The 19,985-nt window shown below is 45.3% G+C and overlaps 1 pseudogene; it reads right to left on the reverse strand.

The window, feature by feature from the left end:
• Positions 1–4,240: 4,240 nt before the first annotated feature.
• Positions 4,241–19,985, reverse strand: part of LOC123024160 — a 31,696-nt pseudogene continuing 15,951 nt past the window's right edge.

Here is a 19,985-nt window from a genome sequence, read left to right on the forward strand (position 1 = left end):
TTACTGTATTCGAGGTCAGGCTAGCGTTTTAGCTGTGGGTCACACAAAGTTCATTTTGTTCTTATCCTCCCTCCCTTCTGGGACAGTATAATTGTGGTGTTTTGTTTTGTTTTTATGTGGCCTTCCTCTGGCCAACTACTTTTGGAGTGTTTTGGGGTGCTGCAATTGGTAACACCACACAATCATGCTCTTACTCCAAGTCTCAACTGCCTCCTATCAAGAAATCTACAGGATTCACACCTCCTCCAGTAGTCAAAATCAAATCTAGTTGATTCATCAATACAGCATCATACTTAATAAGTCAGGAGTCAATTAACCACTTTCCAGCCCTGGTGGCTAACAGCTTGCACTGGGTGTGCCACTATTACCACCAAAGCTTCCCCCATAGCTAATTTCCTGGCTTCATCCACCAATAGGGCTGTGGCTGCACAGGCTGTTTCCTCCATCCTTTTAATGCCAGCCCTCACTTTGACTCCCCTTCCTCAATAAATACTGCAGTAGCAAATAAAAAAATGTTCCTGTTCACCATAGCCTCATAAACTTTTCCTTTTAGCTCTCCCTCCATAGGGCACCTGAGCCCTTCAAGAGGAGGTGTGCAGCATCATTTGCACATCATTCCAAGTTGAGTGATAAAACATAGAAACAAAGTGAGTCAGAAAGGGGGGTCCTCCCCTGGTCATCTAGTCTGACCCCCTGTTTCAGCCAACTCTTTTCCTATAATCCACAACATGTGGTTGTCCAAACTTCTTCACTGATGGGCCTCAACCACCTCCCATGAAACCCATCCCATTTCCTGGGGGTTCCTGACCCTCAGAGATTATCTTCTAACACGTAACCTGAAACCTAGTTCCTGGAGTTTTGTTTTATTCGAATACATTCTGCCCTTCTGGTAGTAGTCCAATTAGTGCTTTGAAACAAACTTATCACCTTTTCAGAATCCTCTGGACAAACTAGGATTCTGATTCTTTTAATTATACAACTCAGAGGTGGCAAATGGTTGTTACACACACACAAAAACATAAACACAAACCCAGGCAGAACCTGTCCCAGTGGCATCTGCCCTTTCTTGCTGTTAAGTTATGGCCTGCTCACTTTCGAGTCCAATGCAATAAATTCTTGCAGGGAGAGGCATCATGCCCCCCCTTTTTCTTTCCACAAAGTGTTCAATTTTCCTTCCAAGCCTCACAAGCACCAGCTGCCTGAGGTTTTAGACATAAATCAGTATTGCTCTTCCTCCTTAGCTTCGTCTCTACTTACCATTCAGTGCCTTTTACCAAAAATCCCAGTCTGGCTAGGAGATCTCTCCTTGCCAAGTTACAAATTTGCCCCCACAGTACAAAATCACACAACGGTTTCACCATGCTCATGTTTTACCTGAGCAGGTTCAAATATTTTCACTTTTACCAGATTACCTCCCACTCCTTGAGTAATCAATTCCCCTTTTCCCCAGTTGCATTCCATTTGGAATCATATTCATTGTGGAGCAGGTAGCTCCAGAGCCTACCATAAATACCATGTCTTTCCCAAATGGTTCCACTTTCAAATTTATCAAAGGTTCCCAGTGGGTCCTCCTATGAGGAGACCCCTGACCTTCCTAATCTTAGTCCATATTCATGAAAGAAATCAACCTCTCCCCTCCCTGCAGTTCGGCATTCTCATTTAAAGTACCCAATTTTTCCACACTAATAGCATCCTGCACTTAATCCTTCATTCCTTCACCACACCTTAGGTGTGGGCTGAAATCTTCCTCGACCTCATCCTCTACCTGACTTACTCTCATTTCCTCTCTTGCCACTACATTCCATCCCTTGAGTCCATTTTTCCTCATCCTCTCTCCTTGCATACACTTTCTGTGCCTCTCTCAACAAACCTTCCAACCTCCTTGCCTCTCTTCCATCTAACACCTGCAACTTCTGTTCTGCCTAATATCCTCCCCTGCCTTGCTGAGGTAGCCCTACAAAACAGAAGGGGTCTCGACTTGCTCTTACTAAAGCAAGGGAGTCTAACGATTGTTCTAAAAACTTGATGGAGCCATGGAGCTCCTGCAAGTCTTTGTCCACTTGTTCAGACAGGTGAAATATGTCCGGACTTCCCTTGGCCTTCCCCCTCCAACCAGGTCACGAATGTCTCGCATCCCCATTGAGCGCAATAGAAGAAACTATCATCTCCGCATTCGGGACTGCTGTCTGATGGGCAGCCGTAATATCCCTCCGCCCTTAAACCCTTTCCCAACCTTTCACTCCCACTCCCATACCCCCTCTGTCCTATCCGACCCTCTTTGGCTGCTGCTGACGTTTTAGGGTTGTTCCATCGGGGGAAGCAGTTGGCAGAGGTCTATCCGAAAGACGGGAGAGGTGGTGTGGGTGTGAGTCAGAATGGTCGCCACCGGCGGAGGATTCTGTTGTATGCCATAAGAGGAGAGGTCTGTCCGCAAAGTCCACTTCACCTGCATCAGCTGGTGCGGATTCTTCCATTTTTCTGAATGTTCTGGCGAGGCGGGCTTGATCTGCGTCACATGGAACCAGCGGGGTTTCTCAGCCAGTCTTACCACCATGGGAGTGGAGAGGATCACCTGGTAAGGCCTCTGCCACCGGGCACCTAGGGTAACAGGGTGAAAATTCTTTAACCAGACTCAATCACCCGGGTTTTATTGGAGAGGGAGGGTCAGGCACGTGGTTCGTGGCCCCGGTGTCGGCACTGGGCTGGATCTCCTGGCGGATCTCCCCACAGACTCGGCTAAGGGCCTGTAAGGACTCAAGCAGGGCTCGGTTAGATAGTTCGGCCCGTGCCTCCTCCGCGAGGCGGGGAATCAAAAAGGGGGGACGCCCAAACATTATCTCAAATGGAGTGAACCCTTTCCTGTAAAGGGGACATCACGTTCGCAAAAGGAAGAAGATCTACCCAGTGACCGCCAACTTCAATAGCATATTTTGTCAGAGTTTCTTTTAAAGTCCTATTCATCCTTTCCACCTGCCCTGAACTCTGTGGTCGATAGACACAATGAAGTTTCCAATTGATCCCTAAAGCCCTAGCTATCAGTTTGGATGTCTGGGCGATAAACGCCAGGCTAGTGTCGAACCCAGAGCTAGGGGGAGTCCAGATCGGGGTATTACCTGGTGTAGTAGAGTCCGGGCAACAATTATTGCCATCTCCCCCTTGGTGGGGAAGGCTTCTACCCACCCAGATTGGGTGTCCACGAAAACCAAAAGGTATCGGTACTTGCCTCGGGTTGGTTTTATTTCAGTGAAATCAAGTTCCCAGTGGTCACCTGGTTGCTGCCCCCGCCGTCAGGTGCCCTGAACAGTGGAGGGCCGGCTGGCGCCTGCGTTAACTTGGGCACACGTGGCACACCTGGATGTTATGGAATCGGCCAGAGTTGATAGTCCGGGCAGATAGAAATGGGGGCGAAACAGTTGGCAGAGTCGGGTCGTTCCGAGGCGTGTAGCCTGATGGGTCTTCAGAAGAAGGTCTTAGCCAAGTGTTTGGGGAAGGAAGATCCTCCCATCAGGATGGCATAGCCATCCCCTCTCAGTTTTCGAGCATCTCAGTTTGTTTCCTAACTCGATTTCCTTCTCCGAGTAGGCTGGGCGGTCAGGTAGGGTCCGGGGCGGCAGCTGAACTAAGAGAATCTCCAGTGGTCCTACTGGTCTTAGGGCAATTTCCTTAGTGGTTTTATCAGCAAAATTATTCTCCTGGGAGACCTTCGAGTCATCCCGTTGGTGCCCGGGACAATGTACTATAGCCACGCACTCTGGCAGCCAGAGAGCCTCCAGGAGGGACATGATTTCCCCCACGTTTTTAATGTCCTTCCCTCCTGAGGTTAAGAGCCCCCTTTCCCGGTATAAGGCCCCGTGAATATGGGCCGTGGCAAAGGCATACCGGCTGTCTGCGTAAATGTTAAGAGTCTTTCCTTTTTCCCATCAGAGGGCCTGCGTCAGGGCAATAAGCTCTGCCCTCTGAGTCGAGGTCCCACATCCCAGGGATTGAGCCCATATTACCTCGGAGCTGGTGACCACCACTGCTCCCGCATACCGGATTCCGTCCTTGACGAAACTGCTCCCGTCTGTAAACAAGTCGAGGGCTGGCGGTTCTAGCGGTACGTCTGTCAGATCTAGTCTGGCGCCGGTCTCTTGTCGATCGTCCGGCAATAGAGTCGCCGGATTAAGGACTGCCGTCTTGGAAAAGGTGACCCGCGGGGGGGGGGGGGGCCCAACAGCAGTACCTGGTATTGTGTAAGCAACTGGCCGCTTTTACGGGCCCAAGGTCTGGGTTCGGACCCCTTTCGCTATGCCCTGGGCCTCGGCCACAAAGAGTTGGAAGGGTTTCTTGAGGTCGGGTAGGGCCAGGGCCGGTGCCATGGTAATTGCCTTTTAAGAGCCTGAAACACCGATTGCTCGACCTCAGTCCAAATGAGGGAGTCGCCCTTCCCTCTCGTACTAGCATAAAGAGGTTTTGCTATTTCAGCGAAACCGGGAATCCACAGTTGGCAATACCCCACCGTGCCCAGGAATTCCCGGACCTGCCGCTTAGACGTGGGTGTGGGAATATTCTGGTGCCTCGTCAAAGAGGGTAGGGGAGTTCTTAAACCCTTGCGGCAGCCGGGTCCAGGTCAGTTGGCCCAAGAAGCCCCTGTCAGGATCAGTCCACTCGAAAGCAAAGAGGGGCTGACTCACCGGGGCCAGGGGTATGCCGAAGAAAGCATCCTTCAAGTCCAAAACCGAATACCGCTCCCGGTTGTTAAAAATCTTCTGGGCTATTTCGACTAACTCACTAAGATTTTTACCTTCAAACCCATCCAGTTTCTGAATCTTTTTTTTTTTTCTCTAATGTCTGGGGCCGACTGTGAGACAAAGGCTATATTGATAGCTCTAGCGTTCTCGGGTACCCGGGGGTCTATGGGTGTATAATGCCCGTATACCTCGAGTAGGCGTTCCAAGTATGCGGCAGGAGACTCCCGGGGTCCCTGAACGATTTCACTCACCTTCCTCAGGTTAGTGGGCTTTCGAGCTGCGCCACAAAGGCCCTGCAAAAGAAGTTGGCGGTACCTGGTTAAAGCTCTCTCACCAGCAACCGTATCCGGATCCCAGTTGGGTCGTTGGGCTGGCAGGCGTGCTTCTAGGGTGGCCGAGGCGGTAGTTGTCTGGCCATCCGTGCCGAGGACATGTTTTCGAGCCTCGAGGTGAATACGGTCGCGCTCCTCGGAAGTAAAAAGAACCTGCAAGAGTTGCTGACAGTCATCCCAAGTGGGGTGATGACTGTTTCCAACAACGAGATCAGACCTTGTGGTTTTTCAGAAAAAGGGGGGTTCTGCTGTTTCCAATTATAAAGGTCGCTTGTGGAGAAGGGGACATAAACTATGAATGGCCGGGCGGTCCCCAGGGATGGTGCAAGTTCCCTAAGGGGTAGAAGGGCGGGGGGGGGGGGTCCGGGAGAGGGTCTTCTGGTCCCCCCGGGACCTCAAGGTAAATCTTCGGAGGTGTCTGAGGGGGAGGATTCTTGGTCCTGGGATCTGTAGAAGGTTTCTCTGGGACTTGTCTTGCCGGGGGCTTGGCAGTTCCTATAGCCGCAAGGAGTGGGGTGGGTTTAGATCTTCGTTCATTCCATTGATATTTTTTGATGTAGGGAGGCCGTTCGGTGGCAATATTTACCCAGATGTCTATATAGGGAATCTGATCGGGGTGACCAGGATTCCCATAGACTACAGACTGAACTCCTCCCAAGAGGAGAACATAACCAGACTTCTATATAGGGAATCTGATCTGGATGACCAGGATTCCCATAGACTACAGATTGAACTTCCCGCAAAAGGGGAAGGTCTAAAGAGCCCTCCGACAGCCACCCTACGTCAAAAGTTGTCCACTCTAATTCACAGAGAGTTCAGAGCGTGCCCAAATTCACAGAGACTCCAAATCCAGAAGCCCTTTTGGAAAAATCAGAAAAGTTATTCAGAAGATATTGCAGAGGAGTAGTCGGGATGGACCGATCTTGACCCATTGTTCAGACCTGTAAAAAAGGGTTACTGAGAATTCCAGGTGTCAAACCAACAAGACAGACGACAAACACACAACCTAAACAGAGACTGATCACCGAGGCCGGGGAATGACGTCTCGCTCCCAGACCGGAAAGTGGCCCGTATGCTGCGTCCAGCAGGCCTTTCTTTCCAATACCCAGATCTGGAGATATTCAGAACAGAACAGAATAGGCGGGTAACCGCTGTGCGCGCTTACCGATGACTCCTCTCTCGTCTAGTCAGACGTCCCACCGAGTCGGGGTAGAGGCTAAAAACGCCTATAGGGCCCGTCCCCAGAGTCAGGGGAGGCAATACCGCTGGTCTCAAACTCTCGCTGGGGCCTCCAAATGTTGTGTCCCACGGTTTTACAGATGAGACCAGTTGGTATTTTTAAGAGGAGTTTTTTTTATTACCTGCACAGGGACCAGCACTATTACACAAGGATGGGATTGAGTGCCGGCCCTTCAGTAGAGGGACAGCGGGGTTTTATACCTTGTTACAAACAAATGGAAAATTGTTATTGGCATCCTAAGCGAGCTAGCATAATACAGAAGCGAGATGGTTTGCGGTTAGTCTACATTTTGATACAAAAGCAGAGTGGTTTGCAGTTGGCCTATCCTTTCAAGTTTTACGCCTTTGATAAACCTTGCCCATTTTCTGAAGTAACACTCTGTATATGCCTGGGGCAACTGATAAACCTCCTCTTAGGCTAATACACAAAGCCTTCTCTTATGCTAACTTAATACACAGCTGATAACATTCTGTTATGCTGATCTTGAGCCAGGTGGGTCGAGAGCCTAACAGTGGGTTCCAGAGTTAACACGCTTTTCAGGAGAACAATAATTGCAGTCACAGCTGTAAAATGTTTTAAATGATCTGACCCCAACATTCAGCCACTTTGCCACTTTAAGAAGCAGTTGTGATAACAGGAAACCAGCAGCTGGGAAGGTCAGAGAGTGGTCAGCACAGTGCAAGTGTCACCCAGTGTCCGTGTTCCTTGGTAGAATTGCCATCTTTCACACCAGAGCTCCTGGGCTTTTCAGAGGTGCCTGGCATGACAGCCACAAACTCCACAGGTGCCGGCTTTCCTAATGCACACAGGCGGTAAGTGGAAACACTGAAGCAGCATTCTTGGCTTGCTGTGCAGTTCCAGGAAAAAAGGATCCTCTCTGGTTGGTGCTCCTTGCCAAAGTTCAGGAAAACAGATCCTCTGGCTGAGGGAATTAGCTTGGGCAAATAGCCCTGGCTTACTTTACATCATAGGTCTGTAAAAAGGTGAACAGGACTGCTAGCAAATGTCTGCCCCTCCTGTGAATGAGCAACTAGAGGATGGCTGCATATGTGTGACATGCCCACACAGGGATGTCCACACAGCAGAAAGCAAGCTGGGAGAACCACCCAAGCAAAGTGAATAGGACCAGCTGCCCTTACAGCGAAGACATACTAAATGAGAACACCCCCACGACCTCCATTGCCATACAGCAGTAGTGGAGGCCCGTAAGAGGCCCTGCTTGAGAGTCATCCGTGGTTGGCCAAAGACCAGAGCCCTACACATCAGAAATTGGGCTTCATAGCTTTTCCCATCTGCAAAATGGCAGTAGAGTGTACCACTCTAGAGTGTACCTAAGAAACAGAGTTGGCAAGAGGAAAACCATAAAAAGAAAGCTTTTTTCCCCCCCTCAAAAATAAGCATTGGTCATATGCACACTAACCCGAGTAAAGTGGTGATTCCATGTTGATGGATGTTCCATATATTTCAGTAGGAATTACTTCTGAGTAAATAAGAGGATTGTGCTGGAATCTTAAGGTACTCTGTAATACAATTGGATCTGAAGAATGCTGGGAGCTGTAGGACTTTCTAAACAGGCAAAGGATTGTGCCCTACCTGCAAAGTCTAGAATTACCTAGCTGCATCACTGACTGAACTCAAGGGACTTACTTCTGAGTAAACGTGTGCTGTACAGATCAATGGGTATAACTTGATCATTGACACATAACCAAGCCAGAGAAAAACCCTCTTTTCTAGAAATCAGCATCCTTGCAATGTTGCTGACACTAACCAGGAGCCAGTCTAGAGAAAGCTAATTGGCAATTGACAGATAACAGCAGCTCAAACAAAGGGCAATGCATACCTGCCCACCCATCTTCCTCCTCCTCTGTGTAATAGCACACCATCCTCCCCCCTCCTTCAAGAGCATCTTCTTGGTATACAAGCCAGAAAGAGCACACCATTGTGACTTTTCATTTCTGTATCCTATTGGAAAGTGTTCACTGTGTTAAGTGTAACCTTCTAATGATCAATGTATAAAAGGACCATCTGAGGACTGCTCAGGTGTGCCGTCTGGAACAATTCATTGGTAGCCTGTTAGTCTCAAAAATAAATCCTTTAAACGAAAACACATATCCTGTTGTGTATTGTGGGCATATGAACACCAGGACCCAGACCATTTGGTCAACACATGTTTAAGGTCAAGCTGTACCCTTACTATCATATTAGCTTGTAAATTATCCAGACATTTCTCTCTTGAACTTTTAAAGAAAATTAATCCAAACTTCATTAAGTTCTCTTAGCAAGACTGTGGAGCCAGGATACCCTTTTTCATTATGTGCTGCTTAAAGATGTCCTCACTTCTTACAGACAAAACATCAACCATGCCAACTTTTAAAAAATCCCAGTATGTCTTTTTAGCCACTTTTTCTGTTTTATTCTGTTTTCATTGATAATCTAGCCATGCAGGGGGGGGGGTGTGGTGGGGGGAGCTACTTGGAAAAATAAAATGGAGCCATTTCAAATATACAGTGGTGTAGGCTGCAGTTCCCAAGAAATATTTGGTTTCCGACCTCAGAGAAACATATCAAATGACAGTAAACAAGGATATTCTATCAGACTTACATAAAACTGTGTTTCTTTAAGCCAGCATTTCAGAACATTAAAAGGGTGGGCAATAGTAACATGAAAACACTTCAGGTCCCCAACTAGTGTAAGCAGCAGGATACAGAAGGAATATTGTTCCAGTTCAGGGTGAAAGATGGGAAATATGATTGGTGAGAGAGAACACAAAATGAATGTTCAGGAGCATGAATAAACATGAAGTGCAAAAACAAACGAGCAACATTTAACCATTCCAGAAAGGTATTAAATAAGAGAGTTCCAGACACGCCTCCATGGCAGTTGTCTTCATAAATATTTTTTCCTTCCCAATGGCACTCATTAGTATCATTTTTAGTTCCAATCTTACCATAATTGGTCCCTTCGTATATCCAAAAAATTGGGGAAGTAGCGTTCATTAAGTGTTTGTTACAGTTTAACTGTTTTCCGGGTGTGTGTGGCAGGGGGAGCGCTTGCTCACCTATACAACCAAAACACCCGACCGCTTTTGTCCTTGAAAACATACCAGGAAGTGCAGGTTTGCTTCAGTTTTGTACAGCAAGTTCAGTCACTCCCTTCCAGGAAAACCAGCTTCTACTTCTGCCAAGTCAGCCTCATTCTTGCTTCATTCAGTTCCTGAACAAACATTTTTTGAGTTTCAGCTGTGGCTTTTCTGCAGATGTGAATTGTAAAGAAAAGCTTCAACGATAATTGGAAATTGCAAAGTGACACTGATTACAAAAAATACCACGATTATGGGAACAGCAATAAGGAGCTTTGTTCTTCTTTTGACATCTGGAGACATCTACAAGAACCAAAGTGCACATGGCCATTTATATTTAACAAGCAGGTTTTAAAACAAGCAACTCATATCAAGAAGATTGGGGGGGGGGGGGGAGGAGAGAGAGCCTAATCATGAATGCAGCATCATTTAACCGTTTCCTTCCCTGACAGAATCCAGAGGAAAAGTCTGGATTTGCATTCAATTTGCAGGAGGGTGGGATTCCAGTTCCCAATGGGAAGTAATGGGAGGATTTTCCTGTAGCAAGAGAGAAAAGAGTTAACTCTCCATCCACTTTCCTGCCCTCCTTCTGAACCTTCAGTAGTTGTATGGAAAAGGATGCTTCAGTAGGTACAGTTTGTAGGACAAGCTGAAAGTCCTTCTTTTCCGTCATCAAGAATCCATTCTTCTTTTGCATCATTAATATCCATAGTGGGAGAATTAAGTACAACTCTTAAAATGCAACCCAATACATTTTTATGTAAAAGCAAGCACCACTTACTTCAGCAGGACTTACTGCTAAGTAAATGTATACAGGACTGCAGCCGCTCAGTGTCTACACTGAGAACCCTATGCAGTGGTGTTTACTGGATCTGATGCCCCAGTGCTCCTTTTAATCGCAGCTGTACCAGCAGGCACTGAGGTCACAGGAATAGGTGCTCTGGGTGATTCACATGGGCCTATGGTCCATTTGGTTCCCATCTACAGAAGGGCCTTCAGAGCTGGGGCTCTTTTCCGTAGAACTTCTTGCCTCTGGAAGTTAGACAAACACCAATATTGTGCTCTTCTCAATGTCTCTTGAAAACATATTTCAAGAGCCTTTCTTGCTTGATCAGCCACCATTTTGATTGATATACTATTTGTTTTTAAGATGCTTTTTAATTTACCATTTAATTTATTTATTTTATTCTCTACTGTTCCAGAATCTGTTTTGCTGTGGAGAAGAATAGAAATGTTGTAAATATATACATAAAATAGCATGCTATGTAATAGTAGTAAGGACAAGTAGAACATGCAGAGTTTCAAGATCTATACCACATGCCTTACACAAAAAGTCTGCTTTCGCTGCAACAGAAGGCCCTGTGTATGCCATGGCCACAGAATCCATGCTCTAGGCCTAGGCTGCACAGCAGCCTGTTCTGTTGAGAAAGGCCAGCAAAATAAGTAGACTCTGGGCTCAGCTGCAGATTGTCCAGGCTGGAACTGCTGGACCATTTGCTTTAATAGTAACAATGACAGCAGGTCTTCACCCTGTGTGAAATTTTCCACTCTCTTTCCTCTGTGCATTTAGACCACATGGCACACTGTATCCTCACACAATGTTGCCATCCTTCAGAACAAATGAAAAAAAGGCTAACTGTCAAAGCTGAAAGTGGTTTGCTGAAGAATATCATGGATCTTTTTGGTGCTACTACCTCAATGTTTACAGAGGAGTTAGGGCTTTATTCTGTGATGACGTGCCTTGATGGAAAACTTCATGGGGATGAGCTGTACCATCAATAGCAGGGAGGTTATGAGAAGTTTCAGACAGCAGGAAGGGAGCAATACAGGCTCTGCACCATGGGATGCAGTTGGGATTCCACAGCATAGAAGGGTAGGGTTACACAAACGACACCTCAGATGCATTTCTGGGAGCCTTCTGTTTCTGCAGCTTTTCTCTGTTGAATGGTTGCCTCACACAAAACAAAACAGGATTCTCATGACTGGTGCAGCTACTTTCACTGATGCCCATTTTGCACCAGCAATTCACAGCCAGTCGAAGCCAATATATAAATATATAAATATATATATATATATCCTTGGCAGTGCACTGACCGGCCATGAGAAAGTTGGGATGAGTCGTGGCTAGTGAGTCGCAGCACGTGACAGCATCGCCTGGCATGGCTACTCATCTCTGAGCATACGCATGGCCCTTATGTGTGCTATTGTCCGATGGTCGACTGCTGGGGGGATGCTGGGGTGACGTGGCTTGGAGGTCGACAGAGAGGGCTCTGCATGCCTGCTGTGACAGGCATGCCATAGGTTCACCACCACTGGCCTAATCCTACCCTGGTGCACTCCCCTAACCCTAATACAGGGCTAAAGTTCCATTGAAAATAAGGCTATCTTGAAAAAACCTTCCTTGAGTAGCTTTTTCTGCACTGCTCATCATTTATGCCCGTTCTAAACACATTCCAAACATCAAAATCATACCAGGACACCTCATTTTTCTAACCCTAACCCAGTAATGGTGAACCTTTTAGAGATTGAGTTGCCAAACTGCAATCCAAAACCCACTTATTTACTGCAAAGTGCCAACACTGCAATAAAACTTGATAATAGCCAGTCGAAGCAAATATATATATATCCTTGGCAGTACACTGACCAGCCATGCGAAAGCTCGGATCAGTCGCAGCTAATGTGTCGCAGCTTGTGACATCATCCCTGGGCACCGCCACTCCTTTCCGAGCATGCGCATGGCCCCTATGTGCACTGTTATCCAATGCTCAGCTGCTGGGGCAATGCTGAGGCCACTTGGCTCGTGTGCCAACAAGAGAGGGCTCTGTGGCACGAGTGCCATAGGTTTGCCACCACTGACTGGAACACCTCTGGGATGGGGGTAGTTTAGCAAACATATATTTGATATGTTTTGAAATGGCCTGTATTTATTATTTAATCCATTGCTTAGCTGTTATAGTTTTCCCAAGACAGCTTCTCAAAGCACAAAAACAGTACAAATATAATAGTAAAATAATATTAAATATAAACAGCAGTTAAATTGGTAGCACTATCCTGAGCACAGCCTGGTACAGTTTTATTGGATGAGTTTCAATCAGCACAGCTCAAAGATGTGGACAAGATGCTTGGACAGGTTCATGCAGCCACCTCTACACTGGAGCCTTGCCTCACCTAGCTTATAAAAAGCCAGCAAGGAAGAAGTAATGGAGGTCATCAGTGTCTTTTTGCAAGATGGAATGGTCCCATACTGCCTGAAGGGGCAAAACCAAATCTCCAACCCCCAAAGACAGATCACCCCAAAGCCCCTAAAATAATAAATTAATGATAAAATGCAGGATAGGCTATATCTTAAAATTCACAGCTAACTGCTTTTCCATTACCACCAAATTACTACAAATAGGTCTTACACTTGGGATTTGAGTCTAGACCAACCTCTCCCAACAGGGCCCCTTCTAGATGTGTTCAATTACAACATCTGACTGGGGCTGATGGGATTTGTAATCCAACTATGTAACAGGCACCCAAGTGGGGACTGCTGGTCTAGAGCTTTGAGCATAGAATGGTTTGCCTCCATCCGTGGATCTTAGGTTCCATTTTCGAAATTAACTCAACCACTGAGACTGCACATCTCAGCCTTTCTCCCCTTTGTGAAAAACACAAGGTAGATGGCCCTTAGCGAAAGAGAAATGCAGAGTGGGCATATGTAGTTGTTTTTCCTGCAGTTCTACAGGACCATAGAAGAATGACAGAATGTTCTATTGCGTGCAGAATGAGATGCTTACTTTTGTTTTAAAGAAGAAATATAATTCTGTGCCTAATGGTTGTGATGATAAGGTATGCATGAAAGTGCATAGGGAAACCTTCCCAAGATCTAAGCAGACACAGAGGTGGCTGAACAAGATAATGACGACATTATATACATATCCTTCCTTTTTCCTAGATGGCCCGGGTCAGACTAGATGGCCCAGGAGGCCCCTTCTGACTTGCTCTGTTTCTATGTTCCTCTTGTGAGGAACGCAAAGCAGGTTTCTTCCTAATCCTGTGAAATAGGTTAGGCTGAGAGTGAGAGACTGGCCCAGAGTCACCCAGTGACCTTTACAGCTGAGTGGGGACTAGGACCTAAATCTTCCAGATCCCAACTGAGTACTCTAACTATGACCCTGTAACATAGTGTTTGGCGATGGCAGGGGTTGGACTCGATGGCCTTCATGGCCCCTTCCAACACTCCTATTCTATGACCCTACGACCCACACTGATCTTTGATGCCCTGGGAGTGGGTCTTCAGGGCCCTGCATGCCTCTATACTGTCCTCTGCCTAGATAAACCTAAAGGAATTTTGCACAGTGGCAAATTGTGGAACAAATTATGCAAAATATGAGGCATGCTGCAAATGCTGAATTGACATAATTTATACAAGTAGAAAAATGCTGCTTTATTCATGCAAAATTCAGATTGTCTGTCCACAGAGTTGTTTTTAAAAGTTTCAGGAATGGATATGAGTAGAGTATATCCTATAGGTATACATACACTGTATCCAAAAATCTCCTGAGTATATATTCTTTTCTTTTCTTTTCTTTTTGCTGGAAGAGGAGCATCAGATAGTGTAAGATTTATTGCTAAAGCATATTTGTTTTACATGCATCCCACAATTTGCATTTTAAAGGGTGTGTTAAGATTCTCCTGTCTACCAAATGCAATCCATGTTCAAAGGCACCTTGGAAAGCCAGTTTGTCAGTTGCAAAAGTGCAGTGAGTAAACAGCAAGGAAGTATCTATGCTGTGCTCAATTTATTCCTGCTTGACACAAATACTGCTCAGCCATCTTTCCTTTTATTGTATTTGCTCTGGTTTCATGAAGCTGAAGCTGGCAAGCTTCTTCCTTGGAACTCAGGAAGCTCTTCTGCTTTTAATGTTGCTTTTCAGTTAAGTATCTGGCTTAATGAAGTGTTTATGACTCTTACAGTTAAACAAAGAGAGACTTAAGGCATCTATCAGACTTCCAGGGACTGATTCTTGTATTTGTACATGAGACTCCTTTTTAGCTTCCTTCAGTCTGATTTCAGTTGCATTTGCTTAACAGAATTTGTAATTTGCACTCCCCCCTGCCCTTTTCTCATTCTTGCTACAAAGTGGTGTTTATATCAGCATAATGGAGATGTAATGTTTCTGCATAGCTTTGTAAACATTTGGGGCTTTCCTGCTGGCTGTGCCTTATACCCATGATTGCAAAGCCATCAGTGAACTGACCTGACAAAATTGCTTCAGCAAGCACTTCCTCTGTTCAGAATTCGCTGTTTGCCAACAAGTAAACCACTGAGTAACCCAAGTTGCTTGCAAATTGCTCTTCTTGCTTTGGCAAGCATGACTATCACAGGTGTTCTGCTAAGATGATGGTAGCTGCACTAGTAGCTGCTGCACTAGGAACAGATGCCTGTTCCATGGTGCTCATCACATGACAAGAAGCACATGGCAAGGACTGTATCTTTCTCCTTCCTATCCTGTCAGTTTTGAACCCCAGGTTTCCCTGCCATGTCACTTTGTCTTCTGTGAAATCCTTCTTCACAAGAAATGTACTTTCTCAAGGTGTAGGAAACCTGCCATTCCTCAGAGGTTGTTGGACTCCAGTTCCCTTCAGCCCTGACCAGCATGGACACTGGTTAGAAATGATGGGAACTGTAGTTCAATAACATCTGAAAGGCTACAGGTTTCCCACCCCCGAGTCTTACTTCCTCTGATGCATGTCTCCTGCAGTTGAAAATGAAACTAAAACGCAAAAACATACCTTGGTTATCCACTTCTACTGTGAATATAAGCACATTCAGTGATATAGGTGGTACTTACAGGTATACAGCTCTCAAGATTTTTGAGCATGTAACTTCCTGATTATATCCGTTTTGCCAGCATCCAGTCCATTTCTAGGCTCACTTCAAAATGCTGGTTATTACCTTCAAAGGTCTACAGTGCTTGCTAGCAGGATACTGAAAGGCCTGTCTCTTCTTCCATGTAATGTTTCTTGTCCACACAGCCAAATTAAGGAGCTTGTCAGCTAAGGAGACCTTATGAACATGGGGGTGCCTTCTGAGCTGCAATGGGTGGCAATGTATGAAAAGGGGAACTGGGGAACTCCCTGCTCCAGGAGATGTGTCTAACTCCATGATGATATGTTAATGCTGACTAAACCCTTTGTTGTTGTTGCTCCAACAGGCCTTTAGTTTGTTCTGTGTCTGTATCTATTATGCCTGGTTCCCTGTGTTTGTTACTGACAATGTTTGCTGCTTCCAGTCAGGATTCTATGTTTTCTTTTAAAGTCAGTCCTTTATTTTAAACAAATATTGAAGGCCATGTGTCTTCTTTTACTGAGGACTGTCCTCTATTTCATAGGCTGTCCTAGCTAATTCTAATTGAAAGATAAATAACCATGATAAAGATAATAAACTGCAACAAAAATAATAAACCAAACCCATCACCCCTTGTTACCACCCAAACAGCAGACTGACAAGTGGGCACACAGATCGCTTGGTTATGGTCTTTTTCAGATGTCTTGTATTTCTATTATTATTGCATCTATAAGTATAAAATGTCATATATAAACAATAGCCAGTGCCCCTTTTTTGTGAACCATTTATTCTATTTTGGTGATTCATGAGCGTGCTTTCATGCTACGGTTGGAAATGAAAAAAGGTGGGTCAGAAATGTTGTAGCAGAGAAATAACAGAAAGGAGCAATAGCAGAATATCCTAACGAAAGTTTCAAAATCTGGCTGAGAAGTCCTAAAATCACAGCTACGTCATTTCCTTATGCTGGCCTCCTCTGACCTGGTATCCCTCCAACAATCAGCATGCCAAGTGAGTGTGCTATCTGGGGATGATAGGTGCTGTAATTTTACACTTTTAGGGGACAGAAGGTTGGAATCGGCAGCCTTATGCTACACTTGCATTAGAAAACTTCCACTGATTAATACTTACATGGATTCATCTTTATCTCCAACCTGTACAGCCTTTGTGATCATCAATGGTATCTCCACTATGACCCAGTTCCATATTGTATCATTCCTGTATGTGCATTGTGAACTGCAGGGCAAGACTATATATGACACAGAAAAGCAGCCTGCCACTGGCTTTGGCCCTGCCTGCTGGTAGCATGCAACCCCCAACAATGTTATCCTGGGGAAAGACACCCTTAATGGAGGGTGGCAAACAAAAACTACCTCTTACGATGCCACCTTCTCTTATCTTCCTTTTCCTCCCCTCAACCCCCTCCCCCAAAAAGCAACAACCCAGAGAGCAGTCTCCAGATGTTTTGGCCTTTTCTGTGACTGTACCTCATCTATGGAAATCCCTTCCAAAGGAATTGCGACTGGCACCCTTATTGCTCTGTTTTTGCCATCAAGTAAAGATCTTTTTATTTAGTATTTGTTTTTAGAATCATTCTTTTATTTGGTTTTTGCTGCTGGTTTTATTGTTGCTTATATTGTTTATTATCCTCCAGTTGTCACACTTTATATAAGCTGGATTTTATGTTGCTTTTAGATGGCATTGTTTGTTTATTATATTTATGTTATGTTGTGGTCTCTTGTGAGCTGCCTGGGGAGCCCTTGGGCTATTGGGAAGCATAGAAAAGCAATAAAATAAATAAATAAATACAAATAAAATACAACTCCCAGCTTTCCTGACCATTAGCCTTGCTGACTGAGTGTGATGGGAGCTGAAGTCCTGGATGGGAAATGCTGCTATAGAGACTGAAACCCTTGAACATTCCCTTGTTTCTAGTTCACCATCACTTCTCTCTCCTCCCTCCCTCCCTCCAGATTGGCAAACCAGAATCACACCCGGTATTGGAAATGATGTAGCTAAATAAGATCCACAACAAGGAAGATTTATGGAGCTTGGCAAATTATGAAAGTAAAGATTAAACCACAGGGATCCATATGGGGAAGAAATGTCCTGAGCTCTTTTTGGCTAGTGATCAGAAGCAGATTTAATGACAGCTGCCAGGTGAAAATGGACTTACAATGATGAGTTTCATACTGGATGTGAATGTGTTGGCAAGCTCCGAGTCCTCTCCTGGTGAGGCTGAGAGGGAAGTACTCTCTTCAGGCATTGCTGCAGATAATCCAGAAGATCACTTCTTTTTGGCTCAACATCACCTTCCAGTCTGAAGAATGGCTGGTAATAGTCTACAGGCTTTCTCTCAAGCCATTTCATTCATTTCATTTCCATGTTGCCCAATAGGCACAGCACAGGTCATGATGATGTTTAAAAATCTTTAAGATACAGTATTTAATAAAAATCATTTGTATACATATAAACAAACAACATACATGTGTGTGTACACACACAGTGTTCCAACAAACAAGCATACAAATAAAAAAACCAATCCAGAACCAATTTTTAAAAATCATGCTGCTAAATGCCTGAGTGTAGAAAGTCTACAACAAAAGATAACAATGTTGGCACAGGAGGCCATGTTAGGGAGATAATTCTGTTACTGGGACTCACCACTGTAAATGCCTTCACATTTGTCCCCATTCTCTAAGCCCTTTCCTTACTTCAGTCTGGAGCAAATGGTTATGTTTTCTAGACTCCAGTGAAAATAAGAAAAATATTTGATGTTGGCCTGCTGGATTACATTTTATGCCCTTGTAATATAAAGGAAATTGACAAAGCTGGATGCTATTCTCTTTGATTGTATGGTACAGCTTTTTGTGGGGTATGGTTTTGGTGACTATGCTTTCAATTGTGAGGGTGAAATTACATGTGATGAGGACAGATATCCATAAACTCAGACATGCACAAACCATATACAAAGCGGGGGGGGGGGGGCATGCAGATTCATCCTTGGTGCTCTATATGCACAGCTAACCCCCCACTGTCTGTCTGCCCTGTAGACTCCCTAGGCACTTTTCTTCTTAGCTAAGTTCCTGTGCCCCAACAGTACGTACTTGCCTAGAAGAAAGTCCTAGAGGAGGGCAGCTGCAGAGCCAAAAGCTGAAGGCAAGGCAGCATTCTCTTTTCCACAGCCACACTTCCTTTGACTGTCATCACTGTACCCTCCACCATCAGCTTTCTATGTGACTGGGACACAGCTGTGTTCACCCCCCCCCCCGCCACTATAATGTTTAATGTAGCCCTAAGTGTGAGTTTTTCACATGCATTTGATGGACTGACCCTGCCCATCCTTTTCTCACAAGTCTTTCCAGAGCTGATTTTAGCCTCGGCTTGCCTACAAGTTGGCACAGTGCACAGGGGTCATCTGCTAGTGGCCATCCAGATGCTTGGTGGTCTGCAGTTCCCTAGCCAGCACAGACAATGGTAAGGCAGATTGGGGAATGGAGTCCCATTGTACCACATCAGTTTAAGATGAAACAAGTTTTTCTAGTGTTCTAGTCATCATTGTTTTGAAAAGACCAGTGGGCAAAGGGCTGCCGCAGAATGTGAAGAAAATGCTCCCTTGCCTGCCTGGAGGGTGACCAGGCATGCCTTTGGGCATCTGGAATCTTGCATTTCCCCCTCAGCTTGCTTGTTTAGGTTGCACGTGAGGAAGGCAAGCCATCTGTTGAACAGTGTCCCCCAGCCTTGTGGATGTGTTTGGTCATAACTTTGAATGGGAGTTGTACTCTAACACACCTGGCCAGCACCAGTTCAGGAAGGCTGTTTTGTACTATCTGGGAGCAGGGCAAGCTCTATTTTGGGTGGACTGGTGAAGCACTTGGAAGACAAATACACATGGACAAACAGACTCAGCTAATGCATTCTGAAAAGCCAGGCCAGCCTCTGCATGATGCACTTAAGGGCCAGGACTACATTGGCTGGATGTTTCTGGCTTTTTAGTTTGCATCTTCTGATTCTGGCAACTGACCATGTAGCTACAAGTTCTGGGACCTACACATATCCTGCAAATTAGTGCTCAGTATTTTCAGCCTGCTATCCATGTTGGGGCCTGGTTTCCCAGGTATTATCATTGTTTGCTCAGGTCTATTTGTGAGAAGACATTCCATTGTAGCATCTCTTTGATTCCTGTAATAGAAGATGGACTTGGCAATGAGTGTCCTAAAAACTTGCAATTGTATGTCCTAATTTGTATAACTGATTTGTTATATTCCAAGCAGATTTTGGATGCTCATTTCCATTCACCCAACAGCACCTTTTCAGAGTCCTGATTTGTATGACTAATCCAGGAATAGTAGGGGAAGAAGCAGTTTGTAGTTGATTTCTACAGTGAGGTTGCAATCTCAGCAGTCTGTGGAGTGCCCTTGCTTTGGAAAATGCTCTGTTGTTTCTGTGTTTTGTTTTGTTTGGAAGAAGACCCTGTAGAAGGTGAAGTCTGCAATGGTTAGAGTTTTCTTTGCACTTTAGCCAAGTGAGAAAAGAAGGGAGTTGCCTCACAGCTGAAAATACTCCCAAGAAAACAAATATTTTTCCAAGCATTTCAGAGCTTTTTCTCATGCTCTGGTGTCAAGGGCCACTCTCACCTAAAAGCGAGAGAGTGAAGGAGAAGGCATTTGTTGGAGGTCAGCTTTAAAGAAGATTTAGTGTAAGAAATGATTAAAGGGCTAGCTCTGACCATTTGCCTGCTGAATAAACCTGATACAGCACAAAAGACCATAGT

Source organism: Varanus komodoensis, unplaced genomic scaffold (assembly GCF_004798865.1).
Source record: "Varanus komodoensis strain SLA01 unplaced genomic scaffold, ASM479886v1 scaffold1, whole genome shotgun sequence".
In the NCBI taxonomy this organism is placed as follows: Eukaryota; Metazoa; Chordata; class Lepidosauria; order Squamata; family Varanidae; genus Varanus; species Varanus komodoensis.